General features: G+C 37.5%; 1 protein-coding gene across 1 annotated transcript in view; it reads left to right on the top strand.

Moving 5' to 3' along the window:
- Positions 1-335: 335 nt before the first annotated feature.
- The window catches only part of Fam19a2 (family with sequence similarity 19 (chemokine (C-C motif)-like), member A2), a 415,567-nt gene continuing 390,952 nt past the window's right edge, over positions 336-24,950 (top strand). Inside the window, exon 1 of the mRNA XM_013521030.1 lies at positions 336-374. The gene's annotated coding sequence lies outside the window, so the exon portion shown is untranslated. The remainder of the gene's footprint in view (positions 375-24,950) is intronic.

Genomic DNA, 24,950 nt, shown 5'->3' with positions numbered 1-24,950 from the left:
CGGAGGCTCCCGGGGCCTGGGCAGGGCGGAGCGGTGCCCAGCAGGCTGCGGAGCGGTGCCCTCTCCTCTCCGCCCGGCTCCTCCGCGCTCGGTCGCCGGCCGGCGGAGAGCCGAAGCGGGGCTCCATTGCTGCGATCCGGCGCCCAGACCCAGCCTGGCCGGAAACCACCGGGAACTCCTACTTCGGAGTGAGGGGTCGCGTTCAAGCGAGGATCGGCGGTCAAGGGACTGTGTCAGGTCGCCCACCCGCGATCCCTACTTTCTGTCCACTTCTGATTAGTTCCTTCCCAGGCCTGTCTGCAGAGGGTGGGCGTTGCAGGGAGGCTACTGATCTCTCCACCTCTAACTACTGTATTTTCATAAAGAATCGTGCTGTAAGTTCCCGAGCCTCATCTGTTTAAAGGGTTATTAGATGTAGGGACAGACACTTTATTAATGAATAGGGCTTTGTAAAGGGATCCTTTGCTGAGCAGCGTTCAGGAAAAAACCAGCTTCGGGGAAACTACTTTTCATTTCTTCTGATGAGATGTTTGACAAATCTTACTATTAATGCCCAGTTTCCCTGTCCAGCTGCTTTTCTCTCTTCCCGCTTCTATTCTGAAAGGCTAGTGTCTACCCGAGGTGTTTTCTCTAGGCTACTGATCTTCACTTATCACTGGGGATCGGGGTGTTTCCAGAAACTGCTTTTGAAAGGGAAAGTTGAGGAGTCGTCGCCCGGTTTCTCCTAGAGCTGCAGTTTGAGCTATCCAGCCTCCGCCTGCGAAGGTCGAACCCCGGCTCTGGCAGAGCCGCTGGGGTGGACCCGGCGCAGTGCTTGCGTATTCGGTATTCCACTTCCCGAGCGAGTGTTTAACAATTGCTTGAAGCGTGGGGAGTCACAGGGTCGTTACTACAGTGGCCGCTTCCCCGCGCCTCGTGCTGGGTGTTTGGCTTGTGAGAGAAAAGAAAACGTCCTCTTTCTGGGACTGTGAAATCCCCTCTTGAATTTTATAATGTTGTTCGTAGGTTAAAAAACTCGCGAAAACCACTCAGGCCCCTGCAGTCTTCTCTGAAAAGTATCCCCAAAGCACTTAGTGATGAGGGTCCTCCACTCAGGACAGGATGAATTTCAATGACTATTGACTGGGTGGTAATTATCTGGTTCCTGTCTTCCCAGCTAGATTGTTTTAGAAGCCCACGTTCAGACTATCAACTGACACTTCAAAACTGCTCAATTAGGCAATATAAGCTAAGTCAAATGAGGAATTAATTTAAGGTTTTGAATTAAAGTGATAAAACAAAATAACTGGTAAAGAAAATTAAAAATACTTCTAGGACTTAAAAACACTCCAGAACGTTAGAGTTATTTGTATTTATTCCAGCTTTTCTGTGTGCATATTTCTTTCAGATGGGTGAATCATTTGGAACTGACACCTCACATCCTTAATTTTTTTCCTTTTAAATTATTTTATTAGTACATGTCTTTAACTAGAATATCCGGCATGTTTCATTTAATTGTCTCTTTTCCTACTTTGCTCTGGATTTCATCCTGGGTCAGTTGGATTTTAACCTTTTTAGAACCTTAATTTTTTAAAGCCACCACTAACCACTCAAAGGCCATCCATAACCACACTGAAGCTGAGGTTATTTTCATTTTCCTAATTTTCAGTGAAAACAACTGAGTTATACTAATTATAGATATAAGACTTCGAGAGCAGTCTTAGACATTGAATACTTAGACACTGGGAATTGTTTAAGAGGCAGATACAAGTAACAGTTTTCCTGTGTTTTATTCAAAGAAAGCATTATTTTCAGATGAAAATCTTGAATCTTTTCTTGCCTTTAAAATGTAGTAGTTTAGGATACTTGAACTCATATTTATATATAGTGCCAAGACATATATCTCTTAAAGAAGAGCCTAAAAACCTTGACATTAAAGCAAACACCTATGTAATTCTACAAGTTATGCTAGAGGGGGTCTAAGGTTTCTGAGTATATGGGATTCTGAATTGGAAAAATATGAACTGTTTTAACAATGACACCTCGAAGAGTGAAGATCCTTTAGCTTGCTCAGGGACCTGTGTCAGAATGGAAATATACTGCTTAGAGACGGCACTACAGTATTTACTAACCACCAAGTTATAAAATGTGATGACATGACTGTAAATAGTAAATCTGTTTTTAGACATGGCCACTTTTCCTTTTTAAAAATTTATAGAACGGTGAAACTTTGGGGATGATAGAAAATTTCAGAAGGATTATTTTATGTCCTATCAGAAAATTCTAATAGTCGTGAATCCAAGGTGGTCCACAAAGTGCTCTGATGATCACCTTAAAGTGTACTTTTGTGCTGACATGTACGAAGCACATTTTCAGGTTGATTTAGCACTGGCCGCGTGCTATGGGTTACTCTACAGAGAAAGGGTGAGGTGGGTCTCCAGCGTTTTCAAGGCATTTCTTATCATGGTTCCTAAAAAAGAGTATTGTTATGATTGTGCCCAAGTTCAGCTCTAACTGCCTGCTAGCGAGCATTTACTGGTGAGCTTTCTAATGCATGTCTCAAATGAGGAATATTCCAAAGTGTCATCAGTTATTTCCAATATACTTGAAAAGATGAAACAACCAGAGTACAAACCGTTCAGTGCCCCTGCCTTTAATTCTCTAATATTTTATTAGGGATGCCTCATTAAGTCACATTATTCTGCAGCTGTTTTGCTCATTGAAAATTCAAGCAAAAATAAGGAACTTGACTGTGTAATGTAATTTTGTTTTCTTGGTGAAAAAATCATAAATTGAAATGAAATAAGCATCCAGCAGTCCCCTTTGACCTATGCCTGACATTTACAAATGCAATTCATCAATCTATTATTAGTAGGGCCCCATCAAAACAATGAGAGGAAGTGCATTAATACAGATTGCTGCTAGATAGGAGGGCCCAGCCAGCTGAATCACCCTCACAGCCGGCCCACACACCTACACAGTCCATGCTGTATCTTGCTTTTGAATCATTGGTCTTCGCAATGACGTATAACACGACGAATGTGCTGTTTTGTTTGAAAATTCTGTGATTATTTTGAACAACTTGGAAAACGTAGAACTATTTAATTATTCCACGGAAAGAAAAGGAATACTTTTACAATGAGTTGCCAGGAGTCTTTTTAAAGAACAGCTTTCCTTTAGGCTTGGAACACAGTTTGAAATGAGTGATTGACAGGAGGACCTGACCAATACCGACCTAGAAGTTAGTTTCTGTGTTTTTGTTGTCATTGGCCACTGAGTTATTTGGTAAATTCCAGGAGATCTGACTCTTTTCCTTCAGTGCAGAGGTTCAGTGTCTTTATCAATGAAATAACACTAATTTTTTATTCTTACAGAAATTTTAGACTTATTACAATGTGAAACAAGTAGTATTTAAATTCAGCTGTATGTAACATGTACTTGTGAAATCGCTTTCTCTCTCTCTCTATATATATATGTATACACACACACGCACACACAAAAGTTTTTAATGACACCTATGTAAAATACTGATTTTTTTTGTTAAATGGCAGGAAAAACTATTAAAGTCCACATTTTTAGATACATAGTTTTTCAATAGTTTAGATCATTTAACCTATAGCATAGTTGTATCTATAATTTAACAAGGTTCTTTATAATTGGGTTTTATTGTTTGAGCTACTGTTGTATACAGTCTATTTTTCTTCAGTTTTTCTTTTGAAGATAATTTTATTTGCTAGGCTATAAAACCAAAAAAAAAAATCCATTTTCTGCTCAATGTAGACACATTTTGGAATGTGTTCGTTGACACCGCAGCTAGCAATTCCAACACATTTTAAATACTCAATGTATTTATATGTTGCCTTTATTAAATATATTCTACTACAGTCAAAACACAAACTTTGCTTTACATTGAAGCATACTATTGTGGTTTGGCATGTACAAATTTTCCTGAAACATTTGATATTACCCTCCCAAATTATGTTCGATTTCTAAAACCTACCTACTTCCAGTGTGTGTGCTAGATTTCTTCTCGTATGGTAGACAGGTAAGCTAATAACTGGGATTGATGTAAATCAGCTCACTTCTGCAATTGATCATTATTGTCATTGGAAAATAAAAGACTTCCAGTCTGCTGGGATATAAAGTGAAAAGTGAATATATCACCCTAAGAGGGTTATTCTGTTGTGTTCACAGTGGCCCGTGTAAAGTAGGAATATAACTAATGAATCAATTTATTTGCTTATGTTAAATTAAACCCTTTTCTTCAGTTCCTTCGGTGTCCTAAATTATTCCGCACTGGCTGTAATTACTTTAAAATTTCCCCTGAATGGCCACTTAACTCAGGTACATTTTCCTTTCCTCTAGCAATAGTAGTATTGCTACGGTACAAATGCAGTATTTCAATTAAATTTATGTTCATAGTGCTTCTTTTATGTAGTAGATTTTGGAAATGCTCTACAGTAAGATTCAATAATGTGGTCATGTTGCATTCTAGCAATTACGGCAATAGGCTGAATTTAGCACTTGGCCGAAATAGAGAAGACGAGAGAAATAAGCCTCGTTTGCTCTTTAATCTCCTTGAGCTATGTAAAACTAACTACCCGCACGAATCCTGGAGAGTTCAGAGTGGCTTTTGATGAATGCAAGGTTTGTGTTACTAAATATTTTCATATTTTTATGAATTTTGCTGCTGTGAGCTCGTCACTATCTAATTGCAGACACATGAATGGGCAGCTGGGTTGCCCTTTAAAGGTCCTGCAAAGATTCTAAACCTTCCAGTTTGCAGCGTTAACTGCCTATGGCCTCCTACCATTGCATATGGAGCTTTTTGTTGAGCTTAATAACACAGAACGACATTTTGCTTGTGTGGATTAGGTAGTTCTTTATGAACAGGCCTATGAAAGTATCCATAATAGACACTAGACAGAAGATTTTTGGAAAAGTATGCTTTGGAATTAAAAGTTTTCAAGTCAGATTGGCTTGGGTCTATGTGGAGACAGATTCTTCCAGCAGAAAAAAAAATAAAAACCTATCATTTAAAATTATTCTTTATGTTAAAATTCCACCCTGTTTCCTTCCATGTTTTGTTTTGCAGCTGAGCCCTTCTCTTCCTTTATAAAATGTCCGTGGAGATCCCAATACTTAAGTATTCATGGAATAATTATACTTTCTCTCTTCTAATGGTCCAAATTTCTAATACCCATAATATTCTTGGTTTATTATGAGAAAAATCTATATAAAAATAGCTAAGTATGATGTTGCACACCTGTCATCCCAGCATTTTGGTAGGCCGAGGCAGGAGGATCCCAAGTTGAGCCCAGCTTGGGTAAATTAATGAGTTAGCGAAAACCTGTCTAAAACTAGAAGACTTAAGAAAAGGCCTGAGGACATGGTTCAGTGTGAAGGCCTGGATTCAAATCCCAATACCAGAAATGGAGGAGGAGGAGGAAGACGTGGGTGAGGCAGGAAGGGGGGAGGGGAAGGGGAAAGAGGAAATGAAAGTATGTACTTTGCTTTTTTCCTAGCTTTGTATTTTTTTGTCTTTATGGATTGGAGCAAGCGAAGGTAGGGAACTAAAAACGTGTTCCATGGTCACAGGAACCTAAAAAACAAAACTTCAGCTCAGTGATAGATGAGAGACTTTGTTGGAATATATTCCTTGAGCAGGTAAGCTCTCAACTTGGTTTATGGAAGTAACAGAGCGTTATATACTAAGGGAATGAATGTATAACTGCCCTCACCAGGTGGGAACTCAGAAAAGACAAACTCAGAACGTCTGAGGGAGGAATCATATATATATTCTAGGTTTATAGTATGTGTTAGTGTGTGGCCAATTCCAAATTCACAGAGGCACTGCTCAGTACTATTTTACTTAGGACAGGAACACCTGGTTATTGTAACTTTTTTTTTTTCTTAGCTTAACCTTTTATACCTAGGGAATGGCATGCTCAACTTTGTTGGTGCTGAGTATGCAGAAACTTTTTCCTTAGAAATAGCCAGCAGACATAGTAGTAGTGATCTGCTCTTGCTTCTGTTTCAGTGTTTCTTCAGAAAGTTGAGTTGAACTGAATGAACTGTAACTCTAATTCTTCTTGTTTATGGTGTCCAGGAGGAAGGATGTACACGCCTCAGAGAGACACTCCAAAGGCTAACAGGAAAGCAAAAGTGCATTCACACTCCACAAAAAAGACGCCCCATTTGGGGATCCGTTAAGTTGAGAGAAAAATTCTCACACAAGTTGATTTTTTTTCATGTTTAGTTCTTGGGATGTTATATGACAATTGTTTCCTGCTGAAATACACGTTTACTCATCACAAACCCTTTCAGAACAGGGGTTGGTGTTTTTATAAATATATGCTCAGCACTGAATCGAAATTTGGAGTTTGCTCTTTGAAGATATATTTTCTCCTTCCATCAGTTGTCTCTGGTTAAAATTCATTGATTTGCTCTTGTGATTAGCAAATGACTAATAGTATTATAATATAACACCAATGTGGGATGGCGGCAAGAGATCAGAGATATTTTTGTACCTCTGGAAATAAGTAACCATGAGACTGTAAGAAAAGCACTTTATTTTCTTGTACCTCAGTTTCTCCGCACCCTGTCTTATTCAGGGATACTTTTAGGATACCTGAAAAAGTATTTTTTTTCATGTGTTGACCCCACGCAGCATCATGATGTGGAGTGCATGCCTTCTGTTTGCCTTGAGGAGCTTATTATTAATTTTTTAAAGTCAGGGGAGCATCGATCATATAGTTACAGGCATGTCTATAAATATTCCATAGATATACTTCAGTAAATAAGGAACCTGAACAAATTCTCCAGCTTTGCAAGATTGGATTGGTGACAATGATGATGATGACAGTGGTGTTGAAAGAAAACAGCCTGGGGACATAAAATTGAATCAGACTAAGACTTTTTTTGTGTTTGTTTGTTTTTCTTCTGGTACCAGGAATCGAACTCATGACCTTGCGCTTGCCAGGCAGGTGCTATGCCGCTGAGCTAAATCCCCAGCCCCCAGACTATGTCTTATAATTCAGTTTTGCTATGTTGTTTAGTCGTTATAATTTTGTTGTTGTTGTTGTAAACTAGTTGTGCTAGGCCATGGGTTTCACGCTGTTCAGGCTTATGAGTCGTGGTACTTCTGGTCCTGGTTTTCATAGTTCCTGAGCTCAAGTGGATTAGTTTGATCAACCCAAGTAGAACTTGGTTAGTTTATTCATTTGCTAATGAATACTCTTTATGTGTTACATGGTAATTAAACACATTCATTCAAAATCTGTGTGTGAGTTTTTAACATTTATAATCTTCTAGGAAAATCTATTCACTTATTCAATAAACATTTATTTGGCAGTATCAGTCAGTTTTGTTAAAATAAAAATACTATTGGCTGGGGGACATGTATCCAAACATTTATTTCTTATAGTTCTGCAAGCTAGAAGTTGAAGATCAAGGTGAGGGAGGGAGGGAGAGAGAGAAGGGGGGAGGGAGAGAGAGAAAGAGAGAGAGGGGGGAAGATGGGGGGAGAGGTCATTTCTCTTATAAAGGCACTTTCTCATATATAGGGATTCCACTTTCATGACCTCCCCAAAATCCCCACCTTAAAGGATGATCATACTAGGGATTTAGGTTTCACCATATGAATTTTTAGGGAATAGGAACATTCATTCCATAAATAGAAAGCATTTTCTAGATACTTGGGGCATCTCAGTGATAAAATATGACAAGGACTCCTTCTCAGGGGATCTTTTCTTTTCAATATTTTACTTGAAGTTTTGAGGCAAATCTAAAGAAATGGCTTAACAATGTATTGTATGGTAGCTGCCTGTGCTAATAATTCTTGTTTATAAATTTGAAGAGCAGGTCTGAAAACAACTAGTTAAAATAAACTGCTTGGGTTGGAATAGACTGCGCAGAAAGATATCATTGTATGTATCAGGGTGAGTTGTGTGATGCAGCAGGTCACCTCTAGCTCACAAAGTCTTTCATCAAACTAAGTTGATACAAACAGTAGCTCTTTTTCCTGAAATACATGTTTCTGACTTTTGATCAGAGACATGATGGGCTCAGGAGCCTCTTGAAGGAGCTGCAGATTCAAACATCTGTTAAGAGTCAGGCTGAGGGGCTGGGGATTTAGCTCAGCGGCATAGCGCCTGCCTGGCAAGCACGAGGTTGTGAGTTCGATTCCTGGTACCAGAAAAAAAAAAAAAAGAGTCAGGCTGAGAATGTGAATGAGTGAAGCAGACCAAGTGGAAGTTGACAAATGACAACTGACAGCCTCTGCCACAGTGCTAGGGAGACCCCAGGGAATGGTGGAGATTCTGGCCAATATCTAGTGGGGACCGCTGAGCTTTGGCACTAACACGTTACCACACTGCCATGTGGTGTTGCTAGATTTTTCTGATTTTTAGAAGAGAACCTAGATGTGCAGACTTTCTAATGTGCAATTTTCAGATTTATAAACGATGGCAATAAATTCAAATGTGAAATCCTGTATGGGTCAACAGACCTATGTGCAGGCCACGTGCAGGTTAAGGGTCATCACCATGTCACTGTGGACAGAGGGGTACGTGATGACAGCTAGTTGGGGTATGTGTACCCTGGCCGTTCTGCCATCTCTACCCATAATCCTCCAGCCCCTCTTGCATATGGAGCCAAGCTGGTTGTCAGTAAGGGCTCAGCTGCAGAATGAGAAAGATGAGTGGCTTATATTAGTTTTGCTTTTTCTGATGACTCATTGTATGGTTGACATCAAGCTCTCTTTGAAATTGGTGGCTGTAAGAAATGTATTGAGAATGCAGAAGTTTAAATTCATGCCAAATATTTGGAATGGGCTCCTTAGTACCTTCTTTCTTAGATTAGGGTTCGTGCCTCTCCAACTTTGGTTTGTATACACAAATTACTTGGGGGAAGTTTTGCTAAAATAGAGGTTCCAAAATCGGGCCTGAGATTCTGCATTTCTAACAGGCTTCAAGAGGGAGCTAATGCTGTTGGTTGGTGTTGTGAGGCTTGAGAGAGTATTTTATCAATGAATATTATTCCGTTCATTCACAAAGGCAGGGTGCCTTCAACTTTTACTTTGTAGACAGCCTGATCCTGGCCACTGACTCAGCACTTTTCTCAGACTAATCTGAGACCCTCTGTCCTCTGAACCATAAACCAGACATATTAGTGTAAGTTGGGCTCGCCTGCTACAGTTTGAAGAAATCAGTTTATTCATCTCATAGCTAAGACATTATTTCATACTCAGATATAGTCTAGCATACAGGGTTAATTTGAGCTTTGCAAATCATCCTTGCATTTTCAATAGTAACTGCTAATTAAAAGTTGAGAACTCAAAATTTTTGTCACTAGACTTTTATTCTATTTGAGTAGCAATATGAGTGTGTGGAAGGACAGGCTTTGAAAAAAGATGGGGTTTTCCTTGTGTATTTATTGGGCATGCAGCCTTACAGTGAGTAATGTTTTCTTAAAAGATGTTCTGCTCTGCTAATCTTTTTTTTTTTTTTTTTTTGGTTTTGGTTTTTTTCCGGTACCAGGAATTGAACTCATGACCTCACGCTTGCCAGGCAGGTGCTGTGCTGCTGAGCTAAATCCCCAGCCCCCTTGCTCTGCTAATCTTGAGTAATTTTCCAAGGGTTATCTGTTTATTACTGAGACGTAATACTTTGTGATAGAGGGAGCTTGACTTTTTTTTTCTGGTACTGGGAATCGAACTCAGGACCTTGCACTTGCCAGGCAGGCACTTGTGCCACTGAGCTAAATCCCCGGCAAGCTTGACCTTTTTAATCTTCATACATTAAAGCATTTTGTTCCCTAACCCAGTTTTCCTAATGTCAGACATTGCTGTAGCTCAGATGTGTGACTCTCTTCAGCTGTATCACCTGATGCTCACATCACACGCTCTGTCTACTGGGTAAAATGTTTTGTTAACAGTTTTGTCAGCACTGTGGAAACTTTTATGTTTACTTATGGTGATATATTAATTATAAATTGAGATTTGATTTAGACAGTGTTATTCTCAGGGAGTGAATAATTTGTTTTTTCTAAGCTATATGATTATACTTTGCAACATTCATGCTGTTAAATCTTACTTATTTTCTTTGTTCTAAGTGCTTAGAAGTTTCTAATTTGCATATACATGTACATATGCATATATACACATATACATATGCACATATACATACATATACACATGCATATACATACATATGCATATATACATGTACATATATAAAATAGTTTTGTGTACATCTGAGTAATGATATGAATTCATTTTATTCAGTCTGTTAGACTGTAAGCTCTGTGAGGTAGAACTATATATATCTTATTTATATTGATTCCCAACTGTTTAGAATAGTGTCTAGCAATAACAGGGACTGAATAAACTTAATGGGAAGATAATCAATAGTTACCTATTGTTTTGTATGCTTCTTAAATGTGTGAAGAAGCATTCTTGAATAATTTTCATTGCATCTGCGTGTATGTGTAGGGAATATTTATTTCAGCCTACACCTTTCATCTCTAACGTGAATGTAAAAATGTATACATTCTAGTCAGAAGGTCAAGAACACAAGTGAAATAAGCATACTAACCAAAATCTTCATTCTTTACTTGATTTATCGTAACCTGGAGAATTAGAGATGACATATGCTTGTGATTTTACTGCTGTATACGTTAAATATTTGTCAGTGTCAAATTTAAGTGTTGTTAATCTCATATGGAATATATTTTGATTGCCTCTGTCAGTAACTTGACTCATCACTCATTAGGGAATTTAAGGCCATTTATTCTTATCTGCATAATTACCATATTCATAATTTATCATGAACCAGATTTGTTTTTTTAAAAAACTTCATTAACACTATTGACTGTGATACCATTATTCTTGACTTCAGAGATATTGGAAAACCTGCTGTCCTAATTCTAAATGTTACTTAGTACAGACAGTATGCATTTAAATATTTATTGATTATACTTTGGTCCTTCTTGGTTAAGTACAGCTTTTAAGTGCTTGCTGTTATAGAAGATTTCAAAAAATTAAAACTCTCTGACTATATTTGTTTATTTAAAAAACCTCTATGTTTAATAAAATCTAAAAAGTCAATTCATTAGATCATAAAAATTTAAAGTGGAATAGTTTTGCTTTGTGTTTAGTTAAGGATTGCATTATAACTATGTGCCATATTAGCATTCCTAAACACTTCTCTCTTTGAAGTACAAAACACTTTTGAACTCTTTAATGATTCTGAAGCCATGCTTTAAATTGAAGGAACCTGGTTTTTTCACTGTATTGTCCCGGAACACTTAGCTTATGCAATTAATATCTAAGGTTATTGAGTTAGGGCTACTGAGGGATTTATTTAAAAATATATTTCTAGTCTTTTTTCTCAACTTAATTCTAACATGAGATTAGCGATAAATATAGAAAGATTCTAAAAATCAATAAATGGAGTCAAAATCAAGCTTACTGCAAACTGGTGAATTTTACTTTGGTGTAGAATCCACATTTTATTCCTAGGAAGACTGGACGAGCTGTGGTTTTCTTTGCCTTCCATCTTTCCCTAGCAGTTGATTACATCCAGTATTTAAGTGAATTTAAGCGTTGGTGGCTAATAGTTCACTTTACGTTTTGTGAAATTTGCTGCAGGTGCACTGGATGGATGTGTGGTAGAGTGGAGCGAACAGACGATGAAAAAATGGAATAACGGGCAGTTAGGTTTGGGGAAGGCGACAAGGTTAGTGTTTCTGTAGGATGTGATGGGGAAGGGGAATTGTTCCGTAAGGAGCCAGATAGAGGGAAGCTGAGGAAGAAAACCGAGACCAGAGGGAAAATTCATTCAAAACGGCATTTTTATACAAAGGAAAGAGAACATCAATCTTTCAGTAAAGTTATGGAAAGAACAAACTCATCATAATTCTGAGGGGATGAAAATGGCAACTGAAGGAAAGCTGTACAGGAGAGAAAAATGTATGGTGCAAAACCACATTCCTGCCCTCTGACTTAAAAAAAGAACTCTACCCAGGGAAAGGAAACTCCTAGGAAGGCCTTTTACCAAACTAAAGGTCAGACGCGATGGCTCCTACTTCTGACCTTGCCACCAGAGAACTATCAATGCTTGAGAAAGTTACCAAACATTCTCACCATCAGTTTTGCATTGGCAAATGCGATTGTTGAATTTAATGATTACTTAGATTCCTCCAAGGTCTCTAAGCTAATGGTGGCCATATACTTCTTCAATTCACTCTGCCACTGGAACCTGTCTTGGTCACTGTCCTTTTGATCTGCTTATTCCCTATGTGATGAAATACCTTTTTAAAATATTTTTTTCAGTACTAGTGATTGAACCTAGGGTCTTTGCCCTGAGCTACATTGCCTGCCCTTTACAAGTTCCTTTTGAGATGGAGTCCCAGACTGGGATTGAATTTGCTATTCTCCTGCCTCAGCCTCCAAGAGTGCTGGGGTTATAGGTTTGCACCATTGGGCCCACCTATAAAATGTTTTATTTTAATTGATGTATAATTTTTATGTGTTTAGGGGGTACAGTGTGATGTTCAATACATGCATACATTGTGTAATGATCAAATTGGGACAATTAGAAATATCTCTCACTTCCAGTATTTGTACTTTCTTTGCTGTGACAACATTAAAAATCCTCTTTTCTGGATAGTTTGAAATGTATATTATTATTAACTACAGATGCCCTTCTGTGCGATCAGACTTATTCCTTCTGACTCCTATCCGTCAATTCTTTTGGCCCAAAGTCTTTCTCCTCTTCTTTGGAGAATCCGGTGGCAAATATTCCTGCTTTTGATATCTTGTGCATCTCCGCTGCGCCGTTTCCGATTCTCTCTTCAACCTCATTATTCAGCCTGGATCATTTTTTTACACTTGATCTTAGCCAAAAGGCTGAGAAGCGATGGATAATTTTTTTTTTTAGTTCAAAGCTATTACTACTCTTTTGATTGACACATAACTGCATATTTATGGGGTGTAACATTTTTGTTATTTGTATAAATAGTGTAATGATCATATAAGGGTAATCAGTGTATACATCTCCTTAAGTACCACTTTGTGGTAAGATAAAATCTTCTCTTCTAGTTATTTTGAAGTACATGGTAATTTATTGTTAATTGTAGTCACCTTACTTGTGATAGACTGCAACTTATTCCTTTATCCAATTGTAACTTCGGACCCATTGATCCATTGTCTGCTGTGCTGGGATTATCTTACTTGGCATATGTCCTCCAAGTTTCTTTATGTTCTTTCAAATGAGAAGAATTCATTTTGGGGGGAGCGGAATACTGAAAATCAAACTCAAGACCTCCCGCTTGCCAGGCAGGCGCTGCACCATGGAGCTAAATCCCCAGCCCGAGGCTTCACGCTTTTGAATGAATAGTATTCTGTGGTGTATACGTACACACCACTTTTAAAAATCTATGTATTCCTTTGAGTGGATGCCTACCTAGGGTGGTTCCCTATCTTAACTACTGTGAATGATGCTGCAATAAACACAGGAGTGCAGATGTTCTTCGAAATAATAACTTCATTTCTTTGGGTATCACGTATACACAACAGTGGCATGGCTGGATCATGGTAGTTCTATGTTTAATTTTTTGGGGACCTCCCATATTGTTTTCCGTAATGGCTGTCCGAATTTACATTTCCACAACAGGGCATAGTGTTCCCCTTTTTGCATAGCTTTGCAAGTGTTTTTTTTTTTTTTTTTAATGGCCATCCTAATTAGGGTGAGATATTACCTCATTGTGGTTTTGATACTCATTTTATTGATAATTAGCAAGGCTAAGTAGTTCTTCAAATACCTGTTGGACTTTTATCTATCTTTCTTTAAGGATGTCTAGTCAGGTCTTTTGCTTGTTTTAAAATCAGGTTCTTTGGGGTCTTTTTTTTGCTATTGAGCTGTTAGTCTGTGAAATCTTGCAGTCAAGGAATGTGTCTTATTTTTTACCTTATACCACTCAAGGGAAACATTTAGTAAATGTTTTATTAATTGATGCTTAATTTTTATCCTGGTGATCTAAATTATTTTCCTTTCATTTCCATAAGAACCAAGAAAATATTTCTACAAGAATACAGAAGAAATAATTTGCATTATGCTGTGTTGTTTATAAAACACTTTTTTTTTGTCTTTTGGAGACAAGGTCTCACTCTGCAATTCAGGCTGGCCTTGAGCTCACTTTGTAGCCCAGGTTGGTCTCAAATTCACAGCAATCCTCCTGCCTCAGCCTCCCGAGTGCTGGGATTACAGGTGTGCGCCACCACGCCTGGTTTATAAAACACTTACATGCACATGATTTCATTTGATATTGTAAAATGTCAGAGTTAGGGATGAGTGCTATTCTGAAGTGGACAAAGATAGAAATCATACAACTGGTGAGTTTCAGAGGCTGGTATGAATTTGAAGCCTCACTACTTACTTAGAGAGAGTTATCCATGGTTCTCACAGGACACTACTCTTTTCTTCTATAATATCTTTTCAAGGGTGTTTCGAAAGTGACCAGCTGTGGAAGGTAACACCTTCTTTAAATCTCTGAATCAGAAGGAAGATTTGCTTACTGTCCAGAAAATAATGTCTTCCTTCAGAGCAAAGAACAGACTGGCTTGTAGCCCATTATCAAGATCTAGGTTCTCTAAGCCCAAGGTTCCTCAGCTGTGACACAGATCAATGCAGTTGCGACAGCCACATGGGCTGCTTTGTGTCACAACTGTGGGGTTTAAAGACAAAGAAAAATCAACACAATGTGATTTTGAAAAATCTTTGCAAACATGTCGGTGCTGCTTGCTGTGCAGTGAATAAGAGTCCTCTGTCTCTGACCCAGAATTTTCGTGTCTCTTGCAAGCATCTGTAGAATATGGGAGGCTAACTTGAGAATTTCCAAGTAGGGTAAACATTTCACTCTTCACAGCTCTTTGTCATATCAAAGAGACTTGTTCCTGTGCCTACATTATTTATGTCCATCTTGTAGTCACTCTAGGTATAGCATAAATAAATAACCTTTTATGTGCCTGCCGGGCTATTAGTACTCATGTAACCCAGGTCCACATTCCTAAGCTACTCAGAAAGGTCTGTGTTGGCGGAGGTAGAGCAGGAAGTCAGGGAGACTCACAGGAGACTTTTCAGTCATTCTGGTGCTAACTGGTGAAGGTCTGGGGAAAAAAAAAGAGGTGAAAGAAACAAGAAAAGAAGGGATAATAAAAGAAGGTGGAAATTAGCAGTCTTGAAGGCTGAATACATGAGAATGGGAGAGAAAAGAGTCCAGTGAGAGTTGGTTTGGGTGACTGGTTATAGAGTGAGATCCCTAAAGTATTCTACCTAGAGGAAGATAATTGGCATAATTTTAAACATTTTTGAACCTGAGCATTTCCCCTTGGGAATGTGTCCAAGAACAGATGTGAGTGGTGGTAATGGTGGTCTGCAGTCCAGGGGAGAGTTAGGGTTTCGAGCTACAGGTTTTGGAATCATCGGCGTACGAGTGAGAAGTTGAAACCTTTTGGTGGATGAGATCTCCTAGGAAAAATGTTTAACAAACACCAGGAAGAGAGTCCTGGCGAAGAATGATGGAGATAAAAGAACCTCCGCTTTTTATGACCTCCGCCAGAAGAGTTACGTTTCTCTCTCGTTTTCTTCCCGAGTTTTACCTGCCTTGCAGCAAGTCGGTCTCACAGCGCATGGAGGGCACGATCTGTTTCTTAGAAAAGCTGATGATGGCCGGAAGAGAGAGCTATTGGAGAAGGTGGGGGAGAGGCCACAGCTCTCTACTTGCACGTCGTTCTCTGTGAGCCCTTGGATATCTTTAAGCGCTGAGGCTGTGCTTCTGCAGAGTTGTCATGGATGGAAACATGTGAGGGATAAACTTGTCCCCTCTGGTCTTTGCTTGCTATGGGGCTCTTATAGATATTAAGAATTTTAAACCCAAGGATTTGCAATGCTCCAAGCATTCTCTTCCTCCTCATAGTAATTCCAGAGGAAATTACTATCGTTACCCATTTTTTGTAAATAAATAGATTGAATAAGGTCGTGCAGCTTATAGGAAGCAAGGATAAAGCTTGAATTGGACACTTTGCCTTCAGAGCTGCGGTGTTTTTTTTATGTACAGAGAACTGCGTGTCAATCATACTCACTGAAAAATTAGATTTATTCTACTTAACAAAATGCTGATGAGAGACTTGTCTTGCTTCAAATTATATCTGAAAATTCTAAGAAGGATTTGTTCTTTTCAAGTTTAGCATTATATCATTAAACTTGTACTATAATATCCATAACATCTTAAATAAGTCTCAGATTTCCCCTAGTGACTTTCTATAATTTTTACATTTTATTTGATGAAAACTTCAAGCTCTGGGGAAATATTAAAAAAAAGTCAAGAAAATTTGAAGAACTCATGCACTTAAAAACTTATTCCTTTGAACTGAAAAAAAAAAAAAGCACAATGCCTAAACAAATGTGATCTAGAATGTATATTTTCCTGGAATTTAAATTTAGACTGATTAGTTCTACAACATTTATCTTCTAGAAATTTCTCTTGGGCTCTTTTCTGTGCAAGAAACCGGTTTCTTGGGAATAGGGTGGGAACAGCCTCTGCATCATCACTGATTACAGAGCTCGGTTGCATTTGTAAAACATCAATATAAGACTAATTAGATGCTAAATGCTTGGTGAGTATTGAACAATACAATCTTCTAATTTTCTGATTAATGACAAAGCCTCATGAAGGCATTAATTACATTGGAAGAATTTAGACAATCCTTTTCCAAGTAAATCTTTCTTAAAAATTAATTTTATTTATAGCAAATGGCAGAGTAAAACAAAATATATCTGTAAATGAATTTTTTCTAATAATATGATAATGCAGGCGGCAGACATTGGTAACATGAATAGTAGATTTCTGTTCTTAAAAGGGATGGATATTTTACTACAATACAATATGGAGGGAGGAGTAGTATTTTAAAGCTACATTGTATTTTCTTTTTGACTCTGTCTTTGGAGATTAATGTCAGAAAAGGTAGAACATTGAATCTCTCAGTCTCTCTTAAATGCTAACTGAATATATATCTTATATGTTCTTTGTGTGCTTAAATATCTTTCTTGGTCTGAATTAAAATTGTTGCTTATAGAATGGGGCAGGAATTAGTGATATCTTAATTATCAGTAAGTTGAGTATGACTATAGATTGCTCTCTAAACTTTTAAATACATCAAAACTTTCTAGCTGGGGCTAAGAGAAAAGACCTTTGTGACAGGACTCAGAGTTGTAACGTACAACATAATTTCATTTGAAGAGCTGCTTTGAAGATGATAGGACAGGTTAATTTCAAAAGACTGGGGATGTAGAAAAATGAAAATGTAACATAAAAGGAGGTTATTAGAGATATACAGTAATTAGACAAGAAGGAAAATGTAAATTTTGAAGAAATATCATCAAAATATTGAATAGATGTTTGAGACTTTTTTCTTTACACATCTAATTATATTTACATGTAACTTTTTCATCATCTTATACTGTAGTTTTTGAATCAGGAGAAGACCTGAAAGTATATAAAAATTAAAACCTGACTTTGTAAGTGAGTCCCCCAGGTTCAGAAAAGTCGCCAGATCTGTTGAAGGTCACAGATCTAGCAGCAGTGCTGGGTCTGGAACCCATGTTTCCCAATTTCCCAATAGTAGCTCTCTAGCGCATGTCATCTTTACCAGACTTTAATAGAATCAGAATTTCAGAAGGGAGAAATCCACAGGGAGTACTAAAATTCCATTCAATAATTTATTCTAGACTTAAAACCTTGCTTATCATTATTCTCGCTTATTCAGTCATGGTTTATGGAGCTAACTTCATCAGCAGGGCTGCCCTATTTGTGTTCACAACTGAACGGGCTACTGTGAGTTGGAGCCCAGTGGGTGAAAGTAGGTCCACGCTGGGCTGCGTTTGAAGGGTGTATCTTGTCCTTAGTCCTTTCTTCTCTCTCTGGCAAAAGCATTCTCCCTGCTTCCTGGCTGCTGTAAGCTGAGTAGCTTTTTGTCATGGCTTCTGCTATGATTTTCTGCCTCACCAGAGGCAGTGGGGGTGGATAACCATGGACTGGCAGCCCTGAAACCGTGAGGGCAGGTAAACACGTCCTTCTTTTAAACTGAGTGTATCAAATATTGTGTCAAGGTGAAGAAGGCTGACCAGTACAGGTTGCTGTTAGAATTTGAATCCGGAATGTTTGATTTTCAGGACAAATCCTTGCTCTACTCTTCATTGATTTTCTGTTGGTATTTTCAGTTTACCAAGGACACTTGGAATTTTAATTCTGCTTTTGTCTAGTTTTGAGTGTGCAGTTAGTATGTATTAAACACCAACTTTATGTTTATGCTGGGTGTTTTACTCACGAAAGCAAGGTAGAAATCAGCCTCTACTCTGAAAAAACTTTTGACATACGTGGATACAGTATTACTGAGCATCGTGTTTGATCCATCATGAATATTGTAAAAACATTTTGAGCTACTCTGGACCCAAGATGAATGCCTGTAGCACTGAATTTCTCCTGCTGTACAATTGTAGTTACACAATCTTGGAAGCTCTTTTTGATACATTAATGACTATATCATTCAAGTAACATCAAGAGCGATTTCTATGTACATAGAGCTACTGGGGCCCTCTTTTGGACACAAGCACAACTACTGTTTCCATCCCTTGGAACAAGCAACCTTATTGTAATGAAATTGCTTGTTTGCTCTAATTGTTCGATTATTTTTTACTTGAGGGAAAGAACTGCTCTGCACATTTCCTGGCACTTTATTTTCCTTTAGTAAATGCTTGCTGAGGATTAAGGAAGAAGATGAAGAGAGAAAAAGGGGGGAAATAGGGAAAGAAGGCAACCTTGTCTTTTCTATCGTGAACCTATAATTTTGTCAAAGAAAAATGTTAAATTTATCTGAAGTCTTTTCATTTTTTTAAAGAATGATTTTCCCTATATAATGTACATTCTTTGGCTTTCTTGACAATGATTTTTTGGATCGTTTGTTTTGGTAGGTTTCCAGTTACATTAAAAATATATATATGGAAGACAATACAGTTGTACTCTGTCTTCCTAGCCCTCCATAAATTTTTAAAAATGATAGATGATAGATGTGGGCCTGTGGCCAATTTCTTCATATTTTAATATATTTAGATATTTGTTCTTTCATGATCTCTGCACTACCCATATGCAATGTCTCACATGGAAAACAAAAAACAAAACAAAAAAAACAAACCAGGATCTTTAAAGTGTCCTGTAAAATTTTCATCTTTTTAAGAGGGGTAACTTTTAGTGACAGCTCGTTGCTTTCTTAATCCATTTGGGCTGCTGTAACAAAATATCATAAACCGGGTGAGTTTTAAACAACCACGTTTTATTGCTTGCGGTCGTGGATCTGTGAAGTCTAGGATTAAGGTGCTGGTGGATTTAATGTCTCCTGAGGGCTCTTTTCTTCAGAGCTCGTGACTTCTTCGCACCCTCACTTAGATAATGCAGCATTAGGCGGGGGAGAGGGGCACACAAACTCCTCCTTACCTCTTTCTGTGAGGGCACTCACCTGATTCACGCTGACCCTTCCCTCACTCTGGCCACATCCCAAAGGTCCCCTCCTGCTGAAACCATCACACAGGAGGCCAGGCCTCTAAAACGTGAATTTTAGGCAAATATCCAAACTGTAATAATTACCAAAGGGAAGGCCGTACAACAGAAGTTTCTTGGTATTGCTCTGACTTCGTTCTCGTCATAGCTGTCGTTTTCGTTTAGTACTCTCAAAGTACAGGTCTGTTTCAAGATCTGGAATTGTTCTGTAATGCAGAATGTTAGCGCAGCGAAGCTCAGAAGCGGTGGTGGGAGGATCTGCTTGCTTATGTGTTTCTTTTCTCCTGAGGTGCAATAGCTCAGCTGCATGAGTTACCTTTGGTAAAGAGGTGATGCATAATAGTACAACAGTAGCAAGTATTCTACTGAAATAATAGTAGTAGTGACAAAATATAGAGTTAGAGGGACCATGTGATACATTAAATGTAGTCAGGTTTCACAAAATGAGTGATATAATGAGGCTAGATTGTAAAACATTTATTGTTTTTAAAATGTGGATCAATCCAAAAAATACCACAGCGGTGTAAGTATGTAACTAAGACTAAATATACTTTTAAAAATTGTGGGTACAAAATATTCTTGACTAGAACCATAGTGATCGGTGGCCAGCCAGTAAATATAGTCTGCTGTCTGATAATATCCATATTGTGCCTAGGGTTTATAATATAGGTAGTTTTTCTGTAGTAAATACTACGGAGGAATAACACACACATAATCCTGGTACAGTAGATAAGCAAATGTGAAAATAGAAGATCATCAAAGAAGACTGACCTGCCTCAGGCTCCTGGCTGACTTGATGTACAAGTTGGAAAAGTTCCAAAGCTAGCATTTCTTTTATGTCTTGGCAATATTTCAGAAGAAGGTGCGTCTTGACACTTAACTGTGTCTGACTAGGAGTTTTCTTTCCTCAAAGAGATTGCCTAAAGACCTCACCCAATATGCTACTGATGATTTCATGTCAGATTCATCTACCCTAAAAATATTTGTGCTTATATGACTCTGGACTGTGACATATAGTTTCCTTTGTTCTCCATTTCTAAAAGGGATATCAATTATGTTAGGCCTCTAGGGTACTATTACATCTTACCCTAGGGTCCTCAGGACTGCAGTTCTCTTCTGGTTTCCATAAATCACCGGCACAACAAGATAAATAAGAAGACAGTGATGGTGTCTTTAAAGAACTTGTAAATCCATGGAATATATGAATGGTCTTAGATTCTTAATTTACTTTTTTTGATAAATGCTTATATTGTAAACTACTATACACTTCAGGCTCATTTCTAGTATATGGTCACTATCACTTCTGCATAGAATATATTAAGAACATTTATTTAAAAAAACACTGGCTTTATGGGTGTGGCCCAGTGTACAGCGCTTGCCAAGCATGCAGGAGGTCCTGGGTTTGATCTCCAGCCCCACAGAAAGGAAAAGAAAAAGAAAAACAAAAAGAACAACAACAATAACAACAGATCAACTAAGCAAAGGATCGATTATTTATTTTAAAACATCTGTTTCGTAATGTATCACCCATTTTACATGGCTTCAATGATTTTTGTGATCAGTAGAAATTATTAGTACAAGCTTATTTAAGGCTCAGAAAATTCTACAAGGCTAGATATTGCAAGTAATAATCAATTTGGAAATGGTATCTGTGAAGCTGCACTTGAAACGCATCTCAGTGTATTGAAGAATGTGTAGAATTTATAACCCGACAACTAGGATACACATTCTAGCATTATAGCTTGGTAGCTATGGGATATTGGGCAAATCACACAGCTTCCACAAAAACTGGCAAACGGCCAGCTTGTTTTATTTATACCCTTTCTCACCCCTCTACCCACATCTTACTTTGTGGAAGGTCCAAGTTATTTATCATTTACTCTGTAAATATTTTAATATTTGTCTGAACTAGAGTGACTTTAAAATACTCAAACACAGAAATATCATGTCTCAAAAATTAACGTCGATTCCTAAGTATCATCTAATAACCAGTGTTGAATTCCCCCCAAACTTTTCCTGCACACACATACACAACACACACATGAGTGTATACACAAGAATGCCTGGGCTTATGTATGTACACATTCATGTGTATACAGAAACATAGATATATACATTCATGTGTTGCTTAGTGATAGGATCTATTATAAGGAAATTCTGTTATTGTACAAACATCATAGAGTGTATGTATACATAGATGGTATAGATCAATCAGTTAATGTGACCTCTTGATACAATCAAGAAATACTACTGCTAGCAGAACATGATAGATACATGGTTTCATAATAAACTTCAAAAAATAGGTTCAAGCATATACTTCACAATAAAAATTATAGAATGGTAAATATATAAGGTAGTAACATAGACATTGACTATCATTATCAAGTTTTATGTTCTGTGCATAATGGTATGTGCCATACTTTTATATGACAGTGATTTTTCAGTGCAGTAGATTTTTACACCAGTGTCACCATAAACATGTGAGTACTGTGTTGAGCAATGATTTTATGGTGGTTATGATTTCATGAGGTCATAGGAATTTTTCAGCTGCAGTGTAATTTTATGAGACCATCATTGACCTAAATGTTGCCATGCAGTGCATGAATCTGTGTGTGAGTGTGGTTTGTTTGAGGTAGGAAGCAAAAGAACTTTACACATCCATTAGTTCCTGTGTCTCTTAATTATCTTTTAACCTACATTCCCCTTCCACCTCCTTTTTGTTCTTCCTTGGAGTTTATCACTGGAAGAAAAGAAATCAGGTCATTTCTTTCAGTACCATTTCCCACAGTCTGAATTTTGCTGAATGAACCCTTGTTGTTTTTAACCTATTTATTTTTTCCTTGTTTTCGTAAATTGGTGGTTCAGATGGAAGCTTGATTTTACTTGATTCAGAGGTTTTTTTGGGGAGCAAGGCATTACTTTATAGGTGGTTTATCACATAAAGTTACCTAGTTGTCTTTTTCTAGGTGTTGGTAGCTACTGATATCCATGTCTAAATCTACAGGGTTCATTCACAAGGGGTTGCAAAGTAGTGCCATGTAAGTGCTATGATTTCTAATTCAGTTTTTGAAATTTATTGGCTGTTTTAATTCTACACAGAAATTGCTCCTTCTCTAAGTGCTTGCTCAGAAGGGTATGATATAAGGAAAGGTAGACTAAAAGTGTGATTTTAAAAAATGTATACATTTTCAAATAATATTAGTTGTATTTTTAGTTTGCTAATGAGTGTTTTAAAAATGTATGGTATCATCGCATGGATTTTAACATATAATATATATTTCAGGGAATTTCATATATTATCCGTATTGTTGCTCAAATCACCCTATCTTTGGTCAGCAAAAGCCTTTTCAAGTTGGGTTGTGATTCTTTGAACAATGTGACAAGATGTTTTAAGTATATCTTATACTTTCCCTATTGTAATGGTATAATATATCATAATAATATGTTCCAGCCTAAATCCTGTAATAAGCTATTTTCTCAAGCAGATTGGGCTCTTTGTAGTAGGAAATGGCATTTAGAACTATAATCTGAGAAAGAAGACTGCCTAGTGCTTTCATACTGAAGGTTGTTTCAATTGATTTTCAGTGCCCAGTGCAAGAAAATAGAAACTTTCAAAGCTACTTCTTGTTATACATTCATAATAATACCTTCAGTTCAAGTCGAGGACCGAAGAGTTCTAAGTTAATGTCTTTAATTTACGCCTGTATCTTCTCCTGTGTTGGAAATCCACGACATCAATGATAACAGTGGGATTGCTGCTTAGTTTTATTTCACAATGTTCACACAGTAGTCTCAGTGTGACAGTACCAGTATTGCACCACCAACATCAGAGGATGATTCAAAATAGGTAACATTGGTTAATAGTTTCTCTCTGCTTGCATCACCTAGACAGATACATTGGTTTCATATTACTTTTAGATTTTAGAGCTTGCTTTTTAATTTTTTGTCATGTAAAATGCTCATATTAAAACACAAGGCATTTTCAGAGAAATCTAGCTTCTGTATCTATACTCTTCACCCTATTCTCTTCTTCCTCCTCTAAGTAACTTTAACATTTGTTAAAATCTTTTTTAGAAAATATGTGAGTTGGGGCTGGGGATTTAGCTCAGTGGCAAAGCGCCTGCCTGGCAAGCACAAGGTCGTGAGTTCAGTTCCCGGTACCAGAGAAAAACAAAAAAAAAAAAAGTGTAGAAAATATGTGAGTTAATACATATACATATCCAGTTTATACTTATCTTGCTTAGATAAATGATGGCATATTCCACATATTTCTTTTTTCATTTAATCTCTCAAGATAATTTCATTATGGTATATGCAGACATTCTTAAATTTTTTTTACAGCTTCTTAGTACTTCATTTGCTTTTTTTATTTTAAAAGTAAAAGAGTGAAAACATATTAACAAACAGACAACCATTTACAAAGTAGCACAAGAATAGTATAAGCAATACTGAACTACAGACAAGGTGACAGGGAATTAACAATGTTTGTTGTATTACATATTGATAACTTCAAAGTGGTTACTCAGGAAAACAAATATAGACATGCAATATTGATCAAATAATTAATCATTAATTGTTGGAAATCAGTATGGAGATTCCTCAGCAAACTAGGTCTAGAGGTCCCATTCAATCCAGCTATTCCCCTCCTGGGTATTTTCCCAGAAGATCTGAAAACATCATATCACGGTGATATATGTGCACCCATGTTTATAACAATGCAATTTGTAGTAGCTAAATCATGGAAGCAACCCAAATGTCCATCCACTGAGGACTGGATAAAAAAATTGTGGTATTTTTATATAATGGAATGTTACTCAGCTATAAAGAAAGATAAACTCGAGGCTTTTACAGGTAAATGGTCACAACTAGAGACCATACTCATAAGTGAAATAAAGCAGAACTCCATGTGTAAGCAATGTATTGTCTCACTAGTGTAAGAATCTGAAAGAGTGAATAAAATTAGGAGGTATGACAGACATTGTGAAATGAAAGGAAACTGCTCAGAAGTTAAGAGCAACTGCGATGAGGGAAAAGAGAAAAGAAAGAAGGGGAAAATTATGTACATATGTATATACAGGATAGCTAACATAGTTGTACTACTGACTTTTATCGCTTCATTTGTAAATGTAACCTAGTTTACTCAGTCCCTGTTGATAGATATTTGGATTTATCAAAGAAAAATTTTAGTCAAAATCATCCAAACAGAGGTCATAAATCTTATCTGGCTGCTGTGCATTGGGAAGGACATGAAGACGAGGTTGTGCCACAGTTGTATCCATGCAATAAAGAGGGGTACGTGTCCTTGTGACGGGGCCCTTGCAGCTTGACTCCTGATTGTGTGGAAATTGAGGTGAATC

The sequence above is a fragment of the Chinchilla lanigera genome, unplaced genomic scaffold, assembly GCF_000276665.1.
Source record: "Chinchilla lanigera isolate Chin_1 unplaced genomic scaffold, ChiLan1.0 scaffold00057, whole genome shotgun sequence".
In the NCBI taxonomy this organism is placed as follows: Eukaryota; Metazoa; Chordata; class Mammalia; order Rodentia; family Chinchillidae; genus Chinchilla; species Chinchilla lanigera.
This window is presented reverse-complemented; position numbering and strand designations above follow the sequence as displayed.